At 41.0% G+C, this 27,509-nt stretch overlaps 1 protein-coding gene across 4 annotated transcripts in view; it reads right to left on the bottom strand.

Annotated features, from left to right (window-relative positions):
• Window positions 1-27,509, bottom strand: part of TSPAN18 (tetraspanin 18) — a 208,560-nt gene that overhangs the window by 173,650 nt on the left and 7,401 nt on the right. The window contains exon 2 of one of the 4 annotated variants that reach the window (XM_083371076.1): window positions 13,685-13,723. The exons of the other annotated variants lie outside the window; for them this stretch is intronic. The gene's annotated coding sequence lies outside the window, so the exon portion shown is untranslated. The remainder of the gene's footprint in view (window positions 1-13,684; window positions 13,724-27,509) is intronic. 4 annotated transcript variants of the gene reach the window in all.

Consider the following 27,509-nt stretch of genomic DNA (forward strand, 5'->3'; position numbering starts at 1 on the left):
TTTAAAATTCAATGCCTTAAGATTAATCTTTCTCTTAAGCATTTCCTTTCCAGCGAGAGGCAGCTATCAAGCTAGCTTGCTGTTCTATAATACTTGTTAAACTGTCCTGCAGGCTAAGACAGGAAGGTTCAACTCACTCAGTAGTCAAGTCCCAGGTTATAGAGAAAAAGTAGCTTCTGCTCTAGAATATATATATACTTATCACAAGCAGTTGACATTTAAAAAAAATTAAAGGCTGATGCTGCAAATGCTCTGAAGAGAAACTGGGTGAATCAAAAATATGGAATCCGACCCCTTCCACCTTGCCCCTAACCCTCCTTTGAAAATAAAATTGAAGTATTACTCATTATTATTCTGCCTAGCTAATTCACTGAGAAAAACAAACAGGTAACTGAAGCAGCTTGAGAAAAGTCAGAAGGCAAACTTTTAGCTGCTGTATCACCTGCAGTGTCTCAATAAACATAAAAATAATTTTATCAGCCAAAACCACTACAAAAAGAAAACAAATATATTAACATATTACACACAAAAAAAATCTATTTCAGCATTCTAATTGTGAAGGACTTCCATCTGAACAGTCTGCTTTGATTTTTCCCTAGTTAACTCATACCTCTTGAGAGCAACATTCAGATCATATAAGCTTAATACTGGCTTGCCTTTATTACCACAAGTTGAAGATGGATGCCATTTCCTATGAAACCAAATGTTTTACATGAGGTGAAAGGTTTAGATATTCCCTCCCATGGATTTACTCTTTGTTGCTTAGTTGAGTAGCTGGAAAACAGCTAAGGAACTGAAAAGGATCCTATATAGCAGGGGTCCACAATCCTGGGTCCATAGACCAAGCACCGGGCCATGGCATGCCAGAAACCAGGCCACACAAACAAGCAAAGCCCCATCCATGGGATGCAGGCAGCACATGAAACCACACCCCTTACGATCCATGGAAAAACCTCTCTCCACAGAACCGGTCCCTGCTGCCCAAAAGGTTGGGGGCCGCTGCTGTAGAGTCCTGTCACTTCAATGAGAAAAGCTACCTTTAAACTATATAACTTTCAGGTTATAGATTCCTGTCACTGTCCTAACCAAAGGCATATCATAGCCATGTTTAAAACAGTTTTCCAAAATGTAGAAGAAATTTTGAGGGCACAACATAGCCAATAAGAGCTGCTGTTCATGATCACATCCAGAGGCAACTTCTGGCTAGACTATAGAAGCAAGGCACACCATAGAAAATAGTTGCCTACCTAAGAAAAAATGAAGGAAATGCATAAATTGACAGGTCCACTAATGCCAAGAAGTTTCTCTAGTTAATGGACATTGATTTTTAGCATCCCATCTGCAAATGTATTCACTTCATTCTTCATTTACACTTTTTTTTGGTGAGGGACAGTGAAAAATATAGCAAAGTCTATCAAAATCCCTTTCTGAGAGTAAGTATGGTATTTACTATCTAAATCAAGTATTGGCTTCCTCAAAATACATTGTATTTAGGTAGGTATCTTTTCCAAACCCTTCTGAGATTGAAGCTGTTCTATTTCTTCACAGACATATAAAATCTGCTTAATGACTAGTGAAAGGTAGGGCCAAAATCTACCAAATCACTAACTTATGAAATTGGACAAAGTAAAGGAGAATTGAGGCTTACAAAACTGGCAATGAATTATGCATACTCAATGAATTCAGAAATAGACTGGTAGCCAACAGTGGCTTCGAACACTATTTAAGAGCAATGCTCAACTGGGACGTTTTATAACCTAGGCTCTTAGAATTCCATCTGAAGTCAGTTGCAAGTGTTTCATAGAGTTCTTCTCATGAACTTACTATATTTAAGCTGCCATTTTAACTCTAAATAACTCTTTGTTTTTGACTACATTTTTTATGCTAAGTATATACTCAGGCTAGACACTGTTGATGGCAGTAATCTTTATGACTTAGGAATAACAACACAGAAAGAAGGAATCATCTGTTTTTCTCCAGAACCAAAGAAGCTTCCTGGATGAGAAGTGAAACATCTTCAAAAAAAACCAAGAAAGTCCAGTTGCCTTTAGAAAAAAACACCTTTGGGACAACCATGACTTGGATTACTGAGATCTCCATAGACAAACCATTATACTCTCATAATGATTGCATAGCAAATTTCAGTAAATTTGATTAGTAAAATATCCTCTAGCAGACTGGAATCTTTGCTAAACTCTGCCTCTCCCAGATTAGAAGGTACTTAATTTTTCTCAAAATAAGAATTAACCAAGGAAGCACAACAGAAGCTTTCATTACTGTTTCATAACCTGACACTATCTGGACATCCTAGGAAAACTGTCAGCTTTGTAACCATGAAAGGAGAATAATCTGATTGATGCTTTGTTTTCTATCTTGACAATGAGGATGACTAAGGAAGTCCAACAGGTTGAGCCTAAGAATCTGGGTTTATATCCCAAAATGTATACAGTCACAGTTCTTGGGCTTAGAAAGGGCCTAGAAAGGCTAAAAAGAGCAATGTTGTACAAAATTCAACCCTGATATCTTTGTATAAAAGCGTCTATGAGAAGAAAATTTACTTGGACATAGATTTCCACAACTACTATAGAAGGTTAACCGTAAGCATTTACCACACTGGTCTTTGGAGAGATCACCAATTTCCAAAAGAAATGAAATTTCCAACAGAACTGCCATTCTTGAATTAGTGGAAAACTAAACTGGCATATAACTTCCTACATTCTTACCAATAAGTATCCTATCATTATTGCTTGTTTCAAATCTTGTAATGACTCCCCCAGATGCTTCCCCAGATACTCCTCCAAATGGCTCGAGGATGAACCAGTTCCAGCACATCTGGAGGAGAGTTAGTCAATGGCTCCAAGCAGCCGTCGTGAGTGGGTTTTGGCTGAAGCACAGCTGCTGAAGGACAGCCCTGAGGTTTCAGGTGGGGAAAGCACACAGTGGCAGCCAGTCAGTGAGGAGGAGGAAGAACTGCCTTCTGTGCCCATTCCAAAAACATGAACTGTAAGGCACAGAAAAGGCAAGAGCAGCAAGGCTCAGCCTGATTACTCACAAGGAGGCAACCTCGCCATTCTTCTTGGGCTGCACTAAAAGCTGGCTATTTAGCACAGCATATAGGAGGAGGCAATGCTGGAAATAACATGTTCATATCCTAGCTGTGTGTTTCCTGCCTTGCTTTGATTTGGATTGTGCCATGTGAACCCTGTGGTATTGTGGATTTAATTTCGCCTGGTGGATATATCTTGACTGAGAAACTTTCATGTGCCTTGTGGATTCATTGGCCATTGCTCTGTGGACCAGCATTAGTCTGCTTTTGGCTGAAGTTCTGGGTTTTTAGTGAAGGGAATAAAGCTACTAAACCACCATTATGTGTGTGTGTGAGAGAGAGAGAGAGAGAGAGAGCAGGAAAGCATAGTAGTACCATAAAACAATTAATGACAATGCCTAATAAATTTGATGTACTTTGAGGCTTCTTTGGGCAGAACTAGAAGAGAGAAAATATTTTATCACCAGAACACCTGGTCTGGACCACGGTTAGGTATGTGTGGTGATGGTTCTATGTCTTTGTGGAGAACATAACGGAATACGGGGTCCCCCCAATACCCCATTAAGACTTTAAGGAAGGAGTTTCCAACCGGGGGTGCGAGACGATATTCTAGGGGGTATGAAATCTTGGGTTTAGAAGTTTCAAAAATATAGTGTATATGCATAACCAGGTATTACTTTTGTAAGGGGTGCAAGAATATATCAGTAGCGTTCTAGGGGTGCGGAGTATAGAAAAGGTTGGGAACCACTGCTTTAAGGTTAGGTTCTATAACACAGGGGTGGATAGTTAACCATTTAGAGATTTACATTTCTTTTAACCAATGACAGGCTGGGAAATGATTGATCTTGTAAACTAAAAGGGATCTAAGCAAGATATGCTGAAGCTGTAACTTAAGAGAACAAATCTTAGGTTTTGTTGTAATCCTCTTCTTATGCTGAAACTGCCTTGGTGAGCTTGTTCTGTAATTTGAAACAGTTATAATATTCTCCCTTTTTATTTATTTTATTTATATATTTTTTATTTTAATCCCATTTATATCCCGCCCTTCTCTGAAGACTCAGGGCGGCTTACAATCTAAGCACAAATTAAATGTGCTTAGCAATAGCCTTCATTCTATGTATATGCCTGCTTATTAGGGCTTTCGCCCCCCCAAGCGGCATTATTACAAAGTCAGCTTATTGCCCCCAACAATCTAGTGATTGCTGAGCTCAGATTAATTACATTTTTGCTATTTGAGTAGAAATTCTTTAGTGCTGATATTTTTCTTTAGAAACCATCAGACATTTGCTATTGTTACGGTGATACTGTTTTGCAACAGCCCAACTGTAACAGAAAATAAAGTTACCATATAATGACCTAAACCCAATCTTAGAAAGCAATGAATAATTACTTTCCCCAAACTCTAAGAGTGAATTTCTAAAATGCTGTCCTTTTTAGGAAGAAAAGATAGAATTAAGATGACTCCTTCACGCACTTAATTTCTATCTTCTTATTTATGATCATTGACTACAGATGACAGTGATATAAACCAATGCACACAGACACTCACCCTCCCCCCCCAAAAAAAAATAGGTGGTGGAAAGGAGGTTCTAAGATCCTTAGCTGACTTCAGATTGAACCTTTATAATTAATCCTCTTCTTTTTCAGTGGGATTAAAACAGCTGCAACATCTTTGGAGCTGACATTCACCTAAGCTAGTAAGAGTTGGACTCACACAGCCAGTCCATTTTGCATCCAGGAAAGAAGCTTTAATGAAGCACTTAATTTCCCTGTGGTTCAGGAACAATGCCTAGGGCCTAGGCACATACATACTATTCAAGTACAGGGATAAATTGACTACTTTTTAAAATCTTTTAATAACAGTATTTAATAAAGTCAGGGCTTTTTTTCTCATAGAACGGCGTTCTGGCACCTTTTTTTGCAAAAAAAAAAAAAGCTTCCTCTATTGGCTTTAGGAGAAGGCAATTTTGGCCCTTTTTTATGACTCGTGGACTTCAACTCCCAGAAATCCTGAGCCAGCCACACTAAGGGGAAAGAGAGAGGTTTCCAAGCTGAGCCATGCTGGCTCAGGAATTCTGGGAGTTGAAGTCCTTGAGTCATAAAAGAGCCAAGGTTGCTTACCCTGTACTAGAGGAAGGACATTAAAATTATTTACAAGGTTACTTCTTTAGGAACTAAACTTTTAGAATATAAAACAACTAATTCAAAAAAGTCAGCAGGAAAGAACCTCACATTTTTCATCTGCTTCTGTCTTTTGGAAGGTATAATTAGATAACAAAATAATCTATTTCCTATGTTAACATCTCTGCAATGAAATCAATAAAGGTAACAGGAAAGAAATGAGAAACATTTTGCTCAATGTAATATGTCTAATTTAGCTGATGTTAGAAAAAATAGTATCTTTTGTACACTCTTGAAAACTATTTTGAATCTATAACCATCTATTACAATTAAACCACTTTAAATTAAACAATTCTTAAGAATGAAATGGACTTTACTTTTACTGTTTGGACTGTTGTGTGTTTTGAAAAATAGATTATTTAGAATCTAGTTATGTTGCACTTCAGTCTTTAAATAATTAACCTAGTATGTACATAACAAAATATTATGTTTTCCATGGTGAGCTTAACATCAATAACAACATTTATTAAAAAGGCTAAAATAATTTCTGGTGGTATTATCTGTACATTAAAATTTTGTTTAGTCACAATCTTTCAAAAGATGTTGCATATGTGCATAAGTGCAGTCAGTAGCATATGCCTTTTTAAAAATATCAAACATGCAAAGAAACAAAAAATAAGTCCAAAATATCTGTACTACATCCAGAAATGCCAACTTTGCAACCATTGTTTCTCATCCATAACTATGGCACTCTAAGGATACCTGCATACATGTAAATACTTCTCTGGGATCAGTAACGCAGCAGGGATTGCTTTTTTTCTTCCAGTAACAGATTGCTGGGAAATACCAAACAAGGCCTTGAGAATTACAATGTTTGTTGCAAATTTTTCTGGATGTGGTTGGAAAGAGGCTGTTTGGCGCCAGAGACCACTGCCATGAGGAACACAGCTGTGAGTCGGGGTTCAGAGCAGCTCCGGGTGGGGGCTCAGCATGGGCCATGGTATGGCAACTGCAGGGAGGGAAATCCCCACGGCGGGCTGTGGGGAGAGGAATCCCCGCAGCATGTGGATCCGAGCCGCAGGGGCGGGGGTGCAAAGGATGGGCGATGCCGTAGCAAGACACCAGCATTGCTCCCAGTGACAGCACCTCTGAGTTCTGGCACCTTTTTTTTTTTTTAGAAAAAAAGCACTGAATAAAGTTATTTAGGGGCAGCCCAAAAATCTAATGGAGGGATGGTTAATGCAATCACTTTTTGGATCCTCTTTGGATCGTCAATCATCTTCCAGGCATGATTACTCTTTTCTTTGTCACAAGCTAAAGCTGAAAGTGATGAAGTAGTCATCAGAGTGCTCCATCACAGGCCAAGCTTCCCATTTAGTGAGTGACTACAATCAATATTTCTGAAGCATCTTCAGCAATGCATAAAATTGGACATCAGGCTGGATGATTGCCAAATCAAGAGATATCCTTGATGTTTCAGGCATAGCAGTGACTATCAATTGTGTTCAATCTTCTGACACACTGCTTCCAATGATGAGTTTCTCTACTACCAATAGGATAAGATTATGCTCAATCCTGACTCAGTTTGTTTCCTAAACCAGTCTGTCATTTCATTATTATCAGAAATGTTTTGGATTTATATCCTGGGGGTTAATACCCAGTGACAAATGCCGCCAATAAATTGAATCCTGTTTGAAATGCATTTAGAGAGTTATTGGAAGAACCAGCAAATTACTGATTATCAGTTTATGATTGATGAGTCTGTTTCACCTCCTTTCTGTTAAGCAACACAGAGTCTAGACAGATTCTACATTCACTATTTTAACTGAATTGTTTAAAAAGAGCGTGGAGTCACTAACATGTCCTTCGAAAAGGCCAAGAAACAGATATATGCATATGGTACATTTGTACCCCATGTTCTCATTCAAGAAGCTCAGAGCTGTTCACAGGGACTCTTCAACAGCTCTTATTCAGCCTGACATCAATAATGCAACATAATACTCTTCCAGGTCTTGCAAGAAAAACTTGACAAGATGCTGCATTAGCTCAAGTGGGATAAAAGCAAGCATAGGAAGGAAAAATAGAAAACATGCCTTCAGCATGGCTAACAATTGTAATATTATGATTAGCTTGATTTTTTTTCCTCCTAATTCCCCATGTATTCTTCCTTTGAAAAAAATTTTCTTATAGTGCCCTCATTTCTTTAGGTGAATTTTGGGCTTCATTTGGGGAGGGGGGGGAAGGTAGTTTATAAAGTAGCCAGAATGTTATCAGTGCTGTTTTCTGCTACTCAGGTATATCTCCACAGCCAGAGTTCCTTCGTGACATCCTTCTTTGAGATTCAGCTGATGGGTGAGACACAATTGGGGAAATGAGTGTATAATGGAACATGGGACACCCACAATCCATAAACCTATAACGTGGAGTGGAGTGGAGTGGAGTGGAGTGGAGTGGAGTGGAGTGGAATGGAATGGAATGGAATGGAATGGAATGGAATGGAATGGAATAGAATAGAATAGAATAGAATAGAATAGAATAGAATAGAATAGAATAGAATAGAATAGAATAGAATAGAATAGAATAGAATAGAATAGAATAGAATAGAATGACAGAGTTGGAAGGGACCTTGGAGGTTTTCTAGTCCAATTCCCTGCTTAGGCAGGAGTCCCTACAACATTTCTGACAGATGGCTTTCTCTTCTTGAAAGCTTCCGATGATGAAGCACCAACATCTGAAGGCACTCTGTTCCATTGGTTGATTGTTCTCAGGAAATTTCTCCTTATTTCCAGGTTGAATCTCTTCTTGATCACTTTCCATCCGTTATTCCTTGTCTGGCCTTCAAGTGCTTTGGAAAATAGGTTGACCCCCTTCTTCTCTGTGACAGCCCCTCAAATACTGGAACACTACTATCGTGTCTCCCCTGGACCTTCTCTTCACTAGACTAGCCATACTCAGTTCCTGTAACTGTTCTTCATATGTTTTAGCCTCCAGTCCCCTAATCATCTTTGTTGCTCTTCTCTACACTTTGTCTACAGTCTCAACATCTTTCTTTTATAATGTAGAGACCAAAATTGGTTGCAGTATTCTACAGTAGGTGTGATCTTACTAAAGCTTTACAGAGTGGTATTAGTACTTCACGTTATCTTGATTGAATCCCTCTGTTAATGCAATTTAGGATTGCATTGGCTTTTTTGGCTGCCACTGCACACTGTTGGCTCATATTTAATTGATTGTGCACTAAGACTCCAAGATCCCTCTCACAGTTGCTGCTATTAAGCCTGGTTTCACCCAATCTATATGTGTACTTTTGGGTTTTGTTGCCTAAGTGTAAGACTTTACTTTTCTCTGTATTCATTTTGTTAGATAGGACCCAGTGTTCAAGTCTGTCAAGATCCCTCTGGATCTTGAGCCTATCATCTAGGGTGTTGGCTATTCCTGCCAGCTTAGTGTCATCTGCAAATTTGGAATGGAATGGAATGGAATGGAATGGAATGGAATGGAATGGAATGGAATGGAATGGAATGGAATGGAATGGAATAGAATAGAATAGAATAGAATAGAATAGAATAGAATAGAATAGAATAGAATAGAATAGAATAGAATAGAATAGAATAGAATAGAATAGAATAGAATAGAATGACAGAGTTGGAAGGGACCTTGGAGGTTTTCTAGTCCAATTCCCTGCTTAGGCAGGAGTCCCTACAACATTTCTGACAGATGGCTTTCTCTTCTTGAAAGCCTCTGATGATGAAGCACCAACATCTGAAGGCACTCTGTTCCATTGGTTGATTGTTCTCAGGAAATGTCTCCTTATTTCCAGGTTGAATCTCTTCTTGATCACTTTCCATCCGTTATTCCTTGTCTGGCCTTCAAGTGCTTTGGAAAATAGGTTGACCCCCTTCCTCTCTGTGACAGCCCCTCAAATACTGGAACACTACTATCGTGTCTCCCCTGGACCTTCTCTTCACTAGACTAGCCATACTCAGTTCCTGTAACTGTTCTTCATATGTTTTAGCCTCCGGTCCCCTAATCATCTTTGTTGCTCTTCTCTACACTTTGTCTACAGTCTCAACATCTTTCTTTTATAATGTAGAGACCAAAATTGGTTGCAGTATTCTACAGTAGGTGTGATCTTACTAAAGCTTTACAGAGTGGTATTAGTACTTCACGTTATCTTGATTGAATCCCTCTGTTAATGCAATTTAGGATTGCATTGGCATTTTTGGCTGCCACTACACACTGTTGGCTCATATTTAATTGATTGTGCATTAAGACTCCAAGATCCCTCTCACAGTTGCTGCTATTAAGCCTGGTTTCACCCAATCTATATGTGTACTTTTGGGTTTTGTTGCCTAAGTGTAAGACTTTACTTTTCTCTGTATTCATTTTGTTAGATAGGACCCAGTGTTCAAGTCTGTCAAGATCCCTCTGGATCTTGAGCCTATCATCTAGGGTGTTGGCTATTCCTGCCAGCTTAGTGTCATCTGCAAATTTGGAATGGAATGGAATGGAATGGAATGGAATAGAATAGAATAGAATAGAATAGAATAGAATAGAATAGAATAGAATAGAATAGAATAGAATAGAATAGAATAGAATAGAATAGAATAGAATAGAATAGAATAGAATAGAATAGAATGACAGAGTTGGAAGGGACCTTGGAGGTTTTCTAGTCCAATTCCCTGCTTAGGCAGGAGTCCCTACAACATTTCTGACAGATGGCTTTCTCTTCTTGAAAGCCTCCGATGATGAAGCACCAACATCTGAAGGCACTCTGTTCCATTGGTTGATTGTTCTCAGGAAATTTCTCCTTATTTCCAGGTTGAATCTCTTCTTGATCACTTTCCATCCGTTATTCCTTGTCTGGCCTTCAAGTGCTTTGGAAAATAGGTTGACCCCCTTCCTCTCTGTGACAGCCCCTCAAATACTGGAACACTACTATCGTGTCTCCCCTGGACCTTCTCTTCACTAGACTAGCCATACTCAGTTCCTGTAACTGTTCTTCATATGTTTTAGCCTCCAGTCCCCTAATCATCTTTGTTGCTCTTCTCTACACTTTGTCTACAGTCTCAACATCTTTCTTTTATAATGTAGAGACCAAAATTGGTTGCAGTATTCTACAGTAGGTGTGATCTTACTAAAGCTTTACAGAGTGGTATTAGTACTTCATTTTATCTTGATTGAATCCCTCTGTTAATGCAATTTAGGATTGCATTGGCTTTTTTGGCTGCCACTGCACACTGTTGGCTCATATTTAATTGATTGTGCACTAAGACTCCAAGATCCCTCTCACAGTTGCTGCTATTAAGCCTGGTTTCACCCAATCTATATGTGTACTTTTGGGTTTTGTTGCCTAAGTGTAAGACTTTACTTTTCTCTGTATTCATTTTGTTAGATAGGACCCAGTGTTCAAGTCTGTCAAGATCCCTCTGGATCTTGAGCCTATCATCTAGGGTGTTGGCTATTCCTGCCAGCTTAGTGTCATCTGCAAATTTGGTAAGTTTCCCTTCTATTATCTCATCTAAGTCCTTTATGAAGATGTTGAAGAGTAGTGGACCTAGGACAGAACCTTGTGAACAGAACCCCACTGCTTACTTAGTACCATCTAAGCTACACAACACTACAGCCATTCATGAGAGTTTATCAAGCTGAATGTGTGGTACAAAATATTGCAACAGGAAGCAGTCATAAGTAGCAGAAGAGAAAAATATTCTCATGAGTATTGAAAAAATGAAAGAAATAACACTGGTTATTACCATTTTATAATGCAATTAACTGAGTGGAATCCTATAACTGAATAATTATGAATGTGTCCTCTAGTTGTTAAAGATTGTCAGTCTTAAATACTGTCTCATATCTATGGATATTTACCCATGTAGTATGGCTATATTACTATTATCCTTCTCATCTTTTTCTACTACCTTCTCTTACTGATACCAATATTATGATTATTACCTTGTTGTTTGTATGTACATTGAGAGCTTATGCACCAGAGACAAATTCCTTGTGTGTCCAATCACACTTGGCCAATAAAATATTCTACTAACCAGCAGTTTGCTGAAATATTTCAAAGCCAAGTCATAGTTAATATATTAAAAGTATTTTTAGTGCATTATGCCTTCCCCCCATTGAAACTGATACATTTAGCAGCAAAATATTTCAGATATTAAACGCAGATAAGTTTGTGCAACTGAATTGGGAATAATGCCACTTTTCAGGCTAGACAGTAGGGATTTTTTAAAAAAATCCCATTTATATCCCGCCCTTCTCCGAAGACTCAGGGCAGCTTACAATCTAAGCACAAATCAATGTGCTTAGCAATAGCCTTCATTCTATGTATATGCCTGCTTATTAGGGCTTTCGTCCCCCCCCAAGCGGCATTATTACAAAGTCAGCTTATTGCCCCCAACAATCTGGATTTGGTCTCATAGTCACTGTTCAGAAGACCTGTTTTCCTACATCTGTATTTGATCCATATTAACCATTTAAAAACAATTTTATTTTTACATTAAAAACCACTCAAGAATTCGGCAAGAGGGGGAGGACATACAATCTAGAGTTTTAATATACAATAGAAAAAGAAGAATTATTCTTACTTAACTCAATTATATTACAAAGGATAAATTACTTTGCCTTCTAATTTTGTTTTATCCTTTATAATATGCATTTTAAAACCACCAGGCACATTTTTGTTCTTCAACCTGAAAAAAAGGCTGTGGGGAATTTTGATCCAAGCAAAGCTCAAAGAAAGACCCAGAATGTATGTGTGAAAGGATCTATCTGGGCCAACAAAAACATTTAGTGTTGGCCTCAGCACTGTAATGGCTGCCACACAAACTAAGGATCAGACTCAGTGATCCTCTCCCTCCCAGGCCTAAAATGAATCTATGACTCTGAAGTTAGCAATGACAGCAGAGTAAAATGAGAGACTCTCATTGTTCACAATGCTTTCTTCTCTTTCCAAACTCGGACTCAAAAAGATTTTCTGATTTTACAAAAATGGAGAAGATCGGGATAAAGGTTGTACCAGTTACCCATCATAATTTCTAACCATCGCAATAAATATATAGATCTCAACAATAAGGACTCTAAAGAAGTACAATGAACAAACAGCTCCCCCCAAAATGGTGCAAATCATACCTAATACCAGGGCTTTTTTTCTCATAGAACGCTCAGAACGGAGTTTCAGCGCCTTTTTTGGATGGAACCTTGTAGGGTAGGCAAGGCAGGTTGTATGACATGTGTGAGTTCCGGCACCTTTTTCTTTTACAAAAAAAAAGCACTGCCTAATACCCTAGAAATACATCACAAACTGAAGAGTAGACCACTACCCTTAAACTATTTCACACTGATTTGACTAAAAGGAAATGTACATGGAATATAATCGAACTCTTGGAAAAGCATTATGGAAATTCGCATCCCGACCTATAAGCTTCTGAAAGCGCACTCAACATTGCCATCCCTTCTGCAAGCACCCTCCACTTGCCCAAATGGAGCTTTAAATGTGCTCCCTTGCCCATTTCTCCTGTGGCCTGGTTTCGAACACATCACAGCCCTGTAGTGGGCCACAGCCCAGAGGTTGGGGACTCGTTTTAAGGTTATGTGCTGATCACATTTCAGAAGGCAGTTATTTATAAAAGTAACGAAGTAATAAAATCACTGTACTCTTGCTGCTTTGTTTCTCATGTATGATACCTAATATGCAATGTGCTCTTCTTCTAGGTTGCCAGTTACTATTTGCCAGCCAGGGACCTCTATGAATTAAGTTGCTATGCAGAGAAACTAAATGTGGCAATCGTGACTTCTTAAAGTCTTCAAATCTAGAACCTGCCTCTGGAAATTTAGGAAGCTAGTCTACAAAGTAAAAAAAGAAATTAGCTAGCACAGGAGGGAATTAGATAAAGCTACATCACATAGAGAAACAGCCTATCAAAGAGTAAGACAAACTCATTTCAATCTCTAATTATCCTTGAAATAGATAAGCAAACCAAAGTTTCAATTAAGGGTTCAATTACTCGACTTAAAATAGTGACTATACTAACATCCACTGGGGAATGGGAATAGCAAAACCTCTTTCCATGTGGAAGTTACAGACCTGGGTGACAATTATCCTTGTTTGGCTGCAGTTCCCATCCCTTATCCTGGAACAGAACACTGAATACACACACTCCATTTCTTTATACAGGAGACAATACTGGACAAAGGGGATGTCCATTGCCAGAACCTTCCTGCCCAGAATAGAGATGGCCACATATATCCATCCTACTTCTCATCCCCACAGGATTTCTTCTGCAGCTGCCTCAATAGGTATGACCTAAAGCCAAAATTTTCCTCTCTAATCTTCCTCTATTAGACAGAGCTGCATGTCTTTGAAGATAGCAAGTGGGAGGAACTGCTAAACATAACCTTTGATCCACATAATAAGATCAGAAATAGAAATATACTACAGATCCCTGTTGAAGATATTGGTAAAAATCAATAGGCTCTTCTCTCATTTAACCTCTTCTCTCTTTTTACCTGTACCCAGGAGTAGAGCAGTGATTTCTGAAGGGGAGCCTATATAAAAAAGAACAATGAGACATAGAGGAAATAGGTAAAATATTTTTGCAGTGCTTTATTCACCTTATCAATCCTCATCACGAGCTGTTTATATTGAATTGTAGTAACACTGCACATTTCTGGAATGAACTGATGGGAGACAGTGATGCAGAGGATCCATATACCTAATTCAATTTTCATTGTACAAATCACTGGTATATTTTTAATATGAAGGCCTTAATATTGAATCAAACAAAAGTGGTTGGCTCAGGTTAACATTTTGGAAAGATGTTCAATGTAACATGAAGGCTATTTTTTTTTCATCTCTGTTTATAATTCACCTAAGTCCATATGACTCTAAGTGCAAAAACACTTTTATAGAAAGATTTATTATGCATCTGACTTTATTTAGTTGAGAAATATGGTTTACCAGTAAGTATAGATAACAGCTTTCCTTTTCATACCAATCAGTGATGCAAAGGTAAGGATCTTAGTTACGAAGCATGGAAAAAATACATAATGAGGGTCAGGACTCTTTAAGTCTCTAAAACAGAACAGAATGGGAAACAATCTGGTAACGAAAAGTTTGAATATGGGCTGAAGTAGCCAGGAGTTGTAGGGGGAAAACATCAGCTCAGAAAATTACAGGTGTTTCTATTTACGCTGACTCCCTTCGGGCCACATGTCCCAGAATGAAGCATATGCTATTTGATCATAACTACAGTTGCTTCAATATTTGGTAAGTACACTGAGCAGCCATTTCAGACAAGAGCCTTTCTCAGCCTTATTTGGGGATATCAAGGCCCTAGGGCAGAGAGACCCCATGTTTTATGCACAGACTTAGAAAAGGACAATTCTCTGAATCCACTTTTAGTTTTCATAAAAAACTGTCATCCACCTGCGGCTTAAACATAACAGATGCCTATTTTGTTTGGCAATGGGAACTATCAGATACAATTTAAGACAAGGAATCTACTTAAGTGCAGATCAATTTGATTTAAACAGAAAAATGACATTTTCAATAGAAACAGTCCTCCCAGCTGCCTTAGTCTGGAAATTTATTTAATGCATGTTTCTTATGCTGACAAGCTCTAAGGGAGAAAAGAACATTCTTAAATTCAAAGATGTGTAAGGTAATCATTTACTTCAAGGAAACTTTCCATACTGTTCAGAGACCCCCTCAAACTCATTGCCTTGCATCACAGTTATGTGCAATTATATGTTACAGTATAATTGTGTGAAATTTTGATTACAATATGTATGTCACTTTTCTCCATTTACCCATAAAATGCAGTAAGTTACAAAGAAGCCAATCATTAGGCAATTTAAAAGCCTAAATTCCCCAGCTCCTAAAGAATGAAAATATTTTATCAGTTCCTAAGAGATGACACCAAGTGTTAAAAATGATTACTGGTAAACCTTTTCCCAGCAGATTCCTATATTTGTAAAATATATGGAAAACATTGTCAGCTGAATTGTCCCCTCAAACTGGAATCTAATTTTTAAGTAGTCAAATATTTTGATTCATTTGGCTCTGCAATCTCCTATGTGGCCACCAAAAGAAATCTTATTTAATTAAGCAGTTTATATGGTTGCCCATCTCTCAAATATGGGTTAGTACTTTGAAATCTGAGAAATATATTCTAAACTGGGAAATAAAAAAGTAAGTCAAGGACTACCTGTACTGCAACTTTGGTATGTTCCTTAAAAAAATGAGTAATTTAGAATAATTTTCCAGATAATTTTAAATAAGCTTTGTCAAAAAGAGGAAAGGGGCAAAAGAGACAGATACATACACATCAGTCATCTGTTAATCCGTTCTACGTTTTGCGCTACACTCTCTGAGTCAGTATGAAGAGATTGGATTCATATTACAGTATACATTATCTATAAATGACAAGGCATAGATGTAATAATGATTTGCTGGCTATAAGAAATCAGAACAGTATGAAATCAGGCTTTAACTATTTCAACAGTGAATTATTTATTGCCTAAAGGGTGTATACATGAAATCTTTCAGAGCATCCCATTTGTTCAGAATTCAGTCCACACATCTACACAAACCTGTCACAGTCCATGCATTCTGTAACTTTTGGGTCTTCCATAAAACTATTTCCATAGGAAAATAGTATCTCTCCCCCCCCCACCCGCCCCCGGGTGATGCACTAGGGAACTAGATGAGCCTGTCTAGTAATGGTTTGGGGAAATTGTAGTGGCTTCAATCTCAGTTGCATCCTAATACACTTTTTAAACTTATTGGTTATTTAAGTACTTTCAATTTTACACTGGACATCCAAAGTCACAATTCACAAGCTGGGTGGCCATACAAATTAAAAAAAATATGTTATGCCAAATTTATCTACACCAGCTATATTGTCACCTCAAAAGTCAGTATAGCGACCAAGTCATAATTAATCCTCACTGCAATTTTCCTTGGCATTTTCTTTAGAGTTCCTCCCACTCCCACAAATTACTTCTGCAAGCTTTTGTGCGTGACATTGATATTTTGATTACAAAGGCAGAATAATACTCAGTTTTAAGTTTTGTTAGATATAACATGAGCATAAGAAAGGCTGAGTGCCAAAGAATGGAGGCCTTTGAACTATGGTGCTGGAGAAGACTCCTACGAGTCCCTCGGACTGCAAGGTGATCAAACGGGTCAATCCTAGAGGAGATCAACCCTGACTGCTCTTTAGAAGGCCAGATCCTGAACTTGAAACTCAAAATACTTTGGCCACCTAATGAGAAGGAAGGACTCACTGGAGAAGAGCCTAATGCTGGGAAAGATTGAGGGCAATAGAAGAAGGGGACGACAGAGAATGAGGTGGCTAGATGGAGTCACTGAAGCAGTAGGCGTGAGCTTAAATGGACTCCAGAGGATGGTAGAGGACAGGAAGGCCTGGAGGAACATTGTCCATGGGGTCGCGATGGGTTGGACACGACTTCGCAACTAACAACAACAACAGATATAACATGTTTATATCTATGGATATCTGTTATATTTGTTTTTTGGTGCTGTGATGCTTCTTTAAAATTATGTAAAATAGTTTCTGTATTTGTTCGGTTAAGGTGCTGGTCTAGAAAGCAGATGTCTTCTAGTCCAGCCTTAGCCCTGAAAGCCAACTGGGCAACTTTGGGTCAGTCATCTCCTTCAGTCCAACCCACCTCTCACAAGATTGATGTGGGTAAAAATGAAGTAAGAAGGAACGTTATGTATTCTTTATTCTATTCTGTATGCATTAAGTTATTTATAAAAGTAATAAGGGTGGGATAAAAAAATCTAAAACATTTTGATGTTGACAGTTTGGTACCAGAAAAAGTTCAATTGTGGTAGTGGAGCTCACATTCTGCTGATTAATATATCTACATTATGTCATTTGTTGAAAATATCCTGAATGTACAGAATGGAAGCATGCCAGTTCTTGACATGTGGCTCTCCCAGGGTATCTCAGCTTAAACTTTAACACATGTTGCTCTGGAGCAAAGAACAGAAATAAAGTGTTCTGCTGCTTCCTTAGCCAATATATAAATATTGGTTATTTTACCTAGATGCATATAACCAGATTCACTTATAAACACTTCAGGTAAATGAGGTCTCTAGAAAATAATCTCACAGCATAGTATTAATGATCTTTAATCTTTATTGATTATTGATTAGCCCTTGGGCCATATGAAAGTGCAAAGTTCCAGCAACAAATTGTTACTAAAATTTGATAAAGGCAATTTAAAATGGAATTTGATAAAATACAATTTAAAATGGAATTAAAATAAAATACAGTTTAAGATGAAATAGTAATAAAATACAATCTAATATGAAATTGTAATAATGTACAATAATTTAAGATATAGATAAAATATGATAACATTATATTTCGGAGTCGCCCTTGCAATCTACCCCAATCAGTCCCACATATGCAGATCTCAACCGGATCATTTTGTTTAAGTACTGTGCTACGTTAAATGTTATTTTCACGTTCTGGCCGGACATAAGGTAAGTTATTTTAATATGGGGATCCCAAAGGGTTATTCGTTTGGTATATAGACCAAGATACCTGTCTCTCACCCTCTTATACAGGCAACAGTCAGATAAGATGTGAGCCAGGTCCTCTACCTCTGCCACTCCGCAAATGCAGAGACGCTCATTGTACGGTATAGCATGAAATCTCCCATATCTGACCATTGTGTCAAGCTGTTCGAATCTCGCTCTCGTAAATATCTCCATTAATGATCACTACCAATCAGTAGGACCTTTGCGCCTGCTAGCTGGAATCAGCATATTTCCATATGTCAATTACAGGAGAATAAGAGTGGGAAAGGGCTGCTTCCATCTCCTGCTTGAGAACACACAGAAGCATGTGGCTGACCACTGTGAAAAGCAAGGGGATGGACTAAAATGGGCCTTAATCCAGATTAGTTCTTCTTTGTGTTCATATCTCAAATGAACTCAAGTACACCAAGCTGAATGGCTTCAAGAACTATTTTGGCACCAGAGTTGTTCCAGAAGGATGCAAGTATTATCAAAAGAATTGGCACTGAATATCCAGTGGCAAGTCATTCTGGCATAAGTTGAGGCACCCATGTGACCAGATGTGGTTTTATGACATTTTTTTTGCAGCAGCTGTTAATTGTATTACCACGGTCATTAAGTGAATCCATATTATTAAGTGAATGCTTCCCAGAGTCCCTTGCCAGATTATTGAGAGCTCAGCCGTGCATTACTACTCCGTAGACTAAAATTTCAAAATAAGAGCTTGCACAGCAAGGTGACGAGATCCTGGTTTAAGATGGGTTTAGGGGTATTTTATAGTTTTGTATTAATTTTATTGAATAGGGCTGTAGTATTTAATATTTTTAATTTTCGTACATTGTATTTTATTGCATTGCCCTGTACACTGCCCTGAGTCCTTCGGGAGAAGGGCGGTATATAAATAAAATAAAATAAAATAAAATAAAATAAAATAAAATAAAATAAAATAAAATAAAATAAAATAAAATAAAATAAAATAAATAAATAAATAAATCAGATAAAACTGGCTCCAAAGCTGCTCATTTCCTTCAAAAGGATCCAAATCTTGGGAAGTCATCTACATTAGTCTGGATCTAACGCAGCTTATTTCCTCCCTGTTCTTTTCAAAAGCAGCAGATGGTGTAACTAAAAACAAAGATAGGTTCATACACTTACTGCCTCACTTAAGTACTGCAGCATATTCACAATAATAATGACAGCTGTCACAGGCCGTTTTCACGCGGCCGCACTGACAGCTGTCAAAGGAATCGCGCATGCGCAGTTGCGCCCCGCGGCCTGCCAAAGACCGTTTACACGCGGCCGTTTGACAGCTGTCAAACGCCGCGCATGCGCACTGCCCGCGAGCTGTCAAACCGCGGGCTGTCAACAGCGGCAGCCGCGAACTGTCAAAACTAACTCATGCGCCCTGACAGCGGCTAGCTGTCAAAACACCGGCCGCCCGCAAAAACCAGCTGACGGGATTCCCCCCAGCTAACGCGCTTGCACTATCACTGGGGGAAATGTCAAAAACTGCCAGCTGGCACATTGGACACGGTCCCTCGGCGGGAAGAATTCCCGCAGCTGATTTGTTATCCTATTTTGACAGCTTCCTATATAAGGCATGTTGTACTGTTCTTGTTTGTCTGGGCTAAGTTAAAATAAAGGCTGTTAAAGAAGACGCGTCTCCCTCATCCTTCCTGCCGTTAAACCACCTGGCGACGAGGATAGGATCCCGGTACTAGCTGAAGTCACGGCCCAGAAGCGTAGCTGTCCAGTCAAATCGCTGAAGTCACGAGCTAAGTCACCGACTGGACAAGCGAGCTATTCTGGTGCCACAGTACCGCGGACCCAGCATGGCAAACCTAGGGCACGTGAGGGAGTTCGACGTCCGCCACCCCGAAGGATGGGAGTCGCACTGGGGCCAGGTCAAGGGGTACCTCCTCGTGAACAAAATCACGGAGGACCGCCACAAGGCTGCCGCGCTCCTATGCCTCAGTGGGCCGGCAGTATATGACATCGCCGTCGGCCTTTGCAGCCCGGACCCGGTCGCCACAGTACCGTACGCCGAGCTCACAGATCGCCTCAGCAAACACTTTATGCCGAGGCAGTCAGAGCTATACTGGCGACTCTACTTCGCTCGGCGAAGACAGCAACCCGGTGAACCATCTACCGCCTTCATCGCCGCCGTCAGGCACGCCGCCCGCAAATGCCATTTTCGCGACCTGGAGGACCGAATTCGGGATCAAGTCATCGCCAGTCTCCAAAACGTGCGCCTGCAGAGGAAGCTTGTGGCAAGGCCCACAATGGACCTCGCAGAGCTCACCTTGGAGATAATGGCATATGAAGACAGCCATCGTGACGAACCCCAGACGTTCGGCGACAATTCCGGCGCCTCCGTCCATCAAGCCCGAGAGCTCGACCAAGGGCCACCAGAGCCTGACTCCGGGGTCGACGCAATTCTCTCTCGTTTCAATCGGATGGTCGCCGGCCATGAAGGGAACTGCAGCCAAGACCGACAGACAGCCCCCAACACGAAGAAGGTGCAGACCAGTTTCAGGGCGAAGTGTGCGAGCTGCGGCGGGGGCCATGCCAGGGCCACTTGCAGGTTTAGGAATGCGAAGTGCCACGCCTGTGGCAAGACCGGCCACATCCGCTCCGCTTGTCACAGCCTAAACCGGGAGACCCTCCACGACCTTGACGAGATCCCCGCAGGTAGGACTGACATTCCCCGCCCTCCCCAGGGGGTTGTAGGGTCCGTATTTTCCCTAACCAAATCCCCCGTAAATCACCTCCCCAGGGCTAAAGTCAGAGCATGGGTCAAAATCCAGGGAATCCCCTGCGAAATGGAGGTTGACTCAGGATCCTCCGTTTCCATCCTGTCAGGGGACACGCTCCAGAGGATAGCAAGCAAAGCCAATCACCGCATCCCCATCCAACCCTCCAAGGTTATGCTGGCAGATTTCCAGGGCGCCCAAATAGATTTAAAGGGACAAGCCAACCTGAAGGTCGATTTTAAAAAATTTTCAGGACACCTAACAGCCCAAATAACTAAACAACCCAGAACCAGCCTCATCGGACTGGACTGGTTCGAGGCATTAGGCATTCGCCTCGAAGGGACTAACCGTATTCACACCCATTCGCTAGAAAACATCTGCAAAAACTTTGCAGACGTCTTCGATTGGTCACTGGGTAAATACAACGGGGCCCCCATCGACCTCAAGCTCAAACCTGAGATAGGACCAATTAGAATAAAGGCTAGGAAAGTCCCCTTCGCCTTAAAACAAAAAATTGACAAAGAGCTAGACCGCTTACTCAATCTAGGAATCCTAGAGCCCACTGACAGCGGAACTTGGGAAACCCCCATCGTGACGCCTGTCAAACCAAACGGGGAAGTGAGAATATGCGCGGATTATAAAGCGACCCTGAACCGCGCGCTCAACCCCCATGCGTACCCAGTCCCATCAGTGAGAGATGTTCTCTCAGAAATTGGCTCCGGCTCCATTTTCGCCAAATTGGACCTAGCACATGCTTTCCTGCAGCTCCCAGTAACCAGGGAGACGGCAGATGCCCAGACCATAGTGACTCACAGGGGGGCGTTCAAAGTGAACCGCCTCCAGTTTGGCATCTCCGTGGCACCTGGAATATTCCAGGAAGTCATGGAATGAACCCTTAAAGGCATCCCAGGAGTCTGCCCTTACTTTGATGACATACACATCACGGGCGACTCCACCCATACCCTAGCAACCAGGCTGCACGAAGTCCTCACAAGGTTCCGGGCAGCCGGGTTAAAACTCAAACGGGAGAAATGATCAATCGGAGTTCCCTCTACAGATTTTCTAGGATATCGAATAGACGGCAAAGGCATTCACCCCACCAATTCCAAAATACAAACAATCAAAGCCGCACCCCCCCAAAAAAATAAAACGGAGCTTCAGGCATTCCTAGGGCTCCTGAACTTTTATCACTCCTTTTTACCAGGCAAAGCCACAATAGCGAGCCCCTCCATAGGCTGTTAGACAAAGGAGCCCCCTGGCACTGGACCTCAGTGCACAATGACAGCTTTAAACAGCTGAAACAATTGCTCTCTAGCGATACCACCATATCGCATTACAACGAAACCAAACCCCTATGCATCGCCTGCGATGCGTCACCTTATGGCATTGGGGCAGTCCTCAGCCACTCCCTAAACGACGGCACTCAAGCTCCAATAGCATATTACTCCAGGACCCTTTCGAAGCCCGAACGTAACTATGCACAAATAGATAAGGAAGCCCTGGCCATAGTAGCTGGAATTAAAAAATTCCACGATTATCTCTACGGCAGACCTTTCACAATCTACACGGATCACAAACCTCTCCTGGGAATATTCACATGGGACCGTCAAACTCCCCAAATTTTGTCCCCGCGCATGCTGCGATGGACCACATTTCTAGCCGCATATTCCTATCAGCTGGTTTACAAGCCCGGCAAGAAAATGTCCCATGCTGACGGCCTCAGCAGGCTCCCACTACCTCAAATAGACCCGGACCCAGCCCCAGCTGGCCAAATCCTGGCCATACAAGAACTCACGGAATGCCCAGTAACAGCCAAGGACATTGCCCATGCCACAAGTAGAGATCCCGCCCTCAGCAGGGTACTATCCTGGGCCTCATCAGGCTGGCAATCTTCTTGCCCCAGCCCCTCCATCCAACCATATTTTGCGAAGCGCCATGAGCTCTCCACCCACTTAGGCTGCATCCTCTGGGGATGCAGGGTGATAGTCCCACCGTGCCACAGAACCAAGGTTATCCAAACCCTTCACGATGGCCACCCGGGCATCACTAAAATGAAAGCTCTGGCACGCAGTTATGTTTGGTGGCCCTCCCTAGACAGGGACATAGAACAACATGTAGCCGGCTGCTATCTCTGCCAGCAAACCAGACCTGCCCCACCCCATGCCCCAGTACACAAATGGGAAGTCACAACCAATCCCTGGTCCCGCATCCACCTCGATTTTGCTGGCCCATTTCAGGGTCAGACCTTCCTGATTATCGTAGATAGCTACTCTAAATGGCTGGAGGTTCTCCCGGTTTCAAGCACCACCACAAGTGCCACCATCCAAGCCTTAAGGGGAGTTTTTGCCACCCATGGTCTTCCAGACGTAATAATCACTGACAACGGGCCTCAATTTACCTCCCGTGATTTTCAGATCTTCACGAGGAGCAACTGTATTAGGCATGCGACATCGGCCCCATTCCACCCGTCGAGTAACGGCCTCGCAGAGGTCATGGTGAAGACCACCAAGGACTCTCTCCGCAGACTGGTCGTCGGGAACTGGCACCTTCGACTCGCCCGCTTCCTCCTCGCACACCACACCACTCCCATGTCCACCACCGGGAAATCCCCCGCAGAACTCAGATGGGGTCGCCGGCTGGTGACTCGCCTTGACAGGCTGCACCCTGACAGGCCAGCAGCAGAAAAGCCGAACGGCCTGCCACACAAAACATTTACTCAGGGACAAAATGTCTGGGCTCGCAATTATGGGGGAAGGGATAGATGGACCCAGGGGGTAGTTCTCGATCAAACCGGCCCCGTCTTACACCATCAACGTTGGCGGAGGACTCACACTGCGAAGGCACGCCGATCAACTTCGGCCCAGAGCACCCACCAACACCATGCCAGAACCAACGACGGAAAATCCCGACCCCCCCAGCACCATTTACCCGGAAGTCATTCCTACTCCCACCGATCTCCAATCCGACACCCCCGAGGAGGCCCCCGCGACAAACGAAGAACCTCCACCTCGCAGATCCACTCGACCGAAGAGGCCTCCAGCACTACCTGACGGACTTTGAATGGGCCGGAAGCTCGCCAACACGCTCCAACACCAGTTGATTACTTAGTTCAAGTTATATGTTCTACCAAGGGGGGGGGAAAGGGGTGCAGCATATTCACAATAATAATGACAGCTGTCACAGGCCATTTTCACGCGGCCGCACTGACAGCTGTCAAAGGAATCGCGCATGCGCAGTTGCGCCCCGCGGCCTGCCAAAGACCGTTTACACGCGGCCGTTTGACAGCTGTCAAACACCGTGCATGCGCACTGCCCGCAAGCTGTCAAACCGCGGGCTGTCAGCAGCGGCAGCCGCGAACTGTCAAAACTAACGCATGCGCCCTGACAGCGGCTAGCTGTCAAAACACCGGCCGCCCGCCAAAACCAGCTGACGGGATTCCCCCCAGCTAACGCGCTTGCGCTATCACTGGGGGAAATGTCAAAAACTGCCAGCTGGCCCATTGGACACGGTCCCTCGGCGGGAAGAATTCCCGCAGCTGATTTGCTATCCTATTTTGACAGCTGCCTATATAAGGCATGTTGTACTGTTCTTGTTTGTCCGGGCTAAGTTAAAATAAAGGCTGTTAACGAAGACGCGTCTCCCTCGTCCTTCCTGCCGTTAAACCAAGTACAAACTGACAGAATCCATTTTTCCGTTCCCTATTTAAATCTGCTCTTTCGCATTAATGAACTGCCCAGATCAGGGCAATTATCTTGTTGGTTTGGTTAGGTTCAGACAAATTGGTTGTCACGTTTTCTTACACCACTTGTTACAGAAGTTGAAAAAAGCCAACATCAGCCAAACATAATCTATGCGAGCTACTACAGTTCATCACTGAGATTCACTTCTCCAAGAAAGGCAATGTAGGCCATGGAACCCGGTCCAATTTCTGGTCACTCCAGTTCCATGCTTTGTACATAGATTTGCAAGCCATTCATAACATTAGCCATCATTGAGGGAAATGAAACAGACAACCAATGGGAGGGGGAGATTAATAACTTAAGACTCAGCTGCTGAGAGGATCTGACAACTTTGTGGACAGGACAAAATAAAGTAACTCAGTGCAAAACAAAATTCGGGCTTTTTTTCTCAAGACTTTTTTTTCCTTCTTCTCTGCTTAGTGAGAGGACAGAATTAGTTAAAAAACCAAGACATTTCTTGCATTTAAGCAACACATTAAACCTGGTCAGTTTTAATTTGGGTTTAAAGAGAACATCTTTCTTGGTTCACCCAATACAATCAACAATATCCTAGCCAGGATCTTCTAAGATGTTGTTGTAAGCTCTGGGGTGATGTAAACCACCGAGGAGTCATTGGATAGATGGGTGGCAAATAATTTTCATAAAAAAATAAATAAAGACACCAAACACCTAATTAAGGTGTAAATTAAATTAGAACCTTCAGTGAATACTAATTAGCAGGACGTATTACCAGTGGCATCAATGGTTGGAGTAAGCCAAACCGTTTTAGTTTATAATACCAGCACTAAATAAAAAGCATGACCGTGAGAGTAATGAAACGTTCAAAAACGAACTCCCAAGCTCAGAGAATAAACCTTCACCCTCATCCTACACCCAAGCTACAGATATTTGCCACTATTGCAAAGATGACAGTGTTAATATCAGCAATGTAATAATAATAAAGATAATGGTGTTGGCCTCTATCCTACTGATTCCCTCCAGAGATTGGGGCACAAATCAAACATCCAAATCTCCACTACAGAAAAAAAAAGAACAAAAATGGAATGTGACTTCTTTTCTCTTATGAGATGTTCCCTTAACTGAAGCTATTATGAGATTTGGTTATTGTCTAATTCAGATAACTACCCCATCCAACAACAGATATTTCAGGACATCTGGAGAACGAATCTCTTCCGATGTCAACAAACAGAATTTGCCATCCGTTGTTTTTTTTTCCCAGAGGTTTGTGGAGAGTTAATATTAAAAGGTTAGGAATCAAAACAGCCACTAGACAGGATACATGCATAATAGATTATTCCGTCATACTTAGATAGGAAGAAAATTAACTCAAGGGAGATATTCCAAATACACAAACCATCTTTAGGAGAAAACATTAAAGCAACATCTATCGTCCACAACCATCCTTGCAACTGGTTCGTGTCCAACCATACTCTCATGGTAGCTAGAATAATATGGGTTGAATGAATGAATGAATGAATGAATGAACCTTTATTGTCAAAGTACAACCATGTATACATTGAGATTAGCTGAGTCTCCCTTCGTGCTCCCACCCCCCCAACTCACAGTGACAACAAACCTTCCATCTTATTATACCATGTGAACTAATTGCACCACACACCGGCCTCACAAGCTGAAAGCAAGCAATGAGAAGTGAGGCAAATATATGGTAGAACATAATGAAATGAGTTTTCAAAAGAAAATTAATTTTAATAGGAAGAAATATAAGGTCATGAACAAGGAACCCAAATAAACGTAGCTGCAGAAAATGGTAGATAATGAATGGAACGGGATCACTCGCTCAGGAATTGTTAATAATGTGTGGTCACAAAGTAGAAAATACATTTTAGATCTAATTAGGAAGTGTTTCAAGTAGAGATTGATAACATCATAATAGTTTTAGTGCAATATGTGAAAATATCCATTTTGGTTAGCACTATGTGCAAATTAGGCCATATATAAACTAAAATATAACAATGCTAGTCAGAAATAAAACTGAACAGGCAGTCTGTGCTGAATTTAAAAGTACACCCTTGAAAGTCAAGGTTTTATCATGAAGACTGCATAGTCTTTCTCCCTCAGATTCTACTCAAGTTCATTGCTTATGCAAGGCAGATATATATCCCATGGGAGTTTTGGTTTGGGTTTGGTTTTCACTCTGCAAAATATACAACAAAAATAAGCATGCCATGATGCAACTTCAAGCCAGAAGGGATATTTACACATTTATTTGAATCTGAAAACTATTTAGAGTTCTAGTTTTAAAATATGCACATCTTTTAAAAGAGAAGCTATGTAAAAAGTAGTTAGCTCTCACGTAATTACTCTTCTTCAGATAGCAGCCAGCTCCAGCCTACTTGCTGGCCCAGAGTTTCACATAAAATCTGTTCTCTCAGCCTTCCCCCTCTTGTTTTGAGACACTGCATTCACCAACCATATGTAGATCCTTGCACTATTAGCTATAGAAGACACCCATCAGTCCTTTTTCAAGTATGTTCAGTCAAATGTGGCTCTGCCCACTTTCCTTAAACACAAAATCTGATCATTTATTTGGAGGTAAATGGGTTTTCTTCATATAAAGAATTATATTTGGATCATTTCTATTACTTGTTTACCAGCTAAAATTCTTTATCAGTACATACAATCTTCAAACTGTCTGTGCGTGTTTAATTTGGCCAAATACTCCCTAGCAAAATTCATTTCTCCAAGAGCCAAAAATTAGAATAGGGTAGATGTTTCACTTTTTAATAGCTTCAAGATAAGTACTATCACAACTGTTACTATTTTATTTTGAGAAAGTTCATTCATCATACAGTAAGCAATGATGAAAGATAACTGTCCACAAACCAAAACATCACACACAAGTCTTCCCTTTTTGCAATTGTTCATTCTCTTGCTCCATGAAACTGAGCATATATAAGTGTGTGCAATTTTTTATTCAGTATACTAAAGAAATAATGTGCAAATTTGGCTATTCGAGCTTGCCGGCCTGGACTGAGGGTTTGGGGTTAAGGTTTTAATTTTAATTATTTTGGGGCTATTTAATTTAATTTTATTTTAACCTGTATATATTGTACTGTTTTAATTTGCCCTGTAAACCGCCCTGAGTCCCTCGGGAAAAGGGTGGTATATAATTCGAAATAAATAAATAAATAGTCAACACAGATTGCACATGCTGCTACATTTGTATCCAATGAAGTATGAATTTCTGAGCTCCATAACCTTATCATGTGCTGCAAATCCAAATGTACAGAAATGCAACTGATTTGATCATTGACAGTATAGTG

This window comes from Vipera ursinii (assembly GCF_947247035.1).
Source record: "Vipera ursinii genome assembly, chromosome: 1".
Taxonomy (NCBI): domain Eukaryota; kingdom Metazoa; phylum Chordata; class Lepidosauria; order Squamata; family Viperidae; genus Vipera; species Vipera ursinii.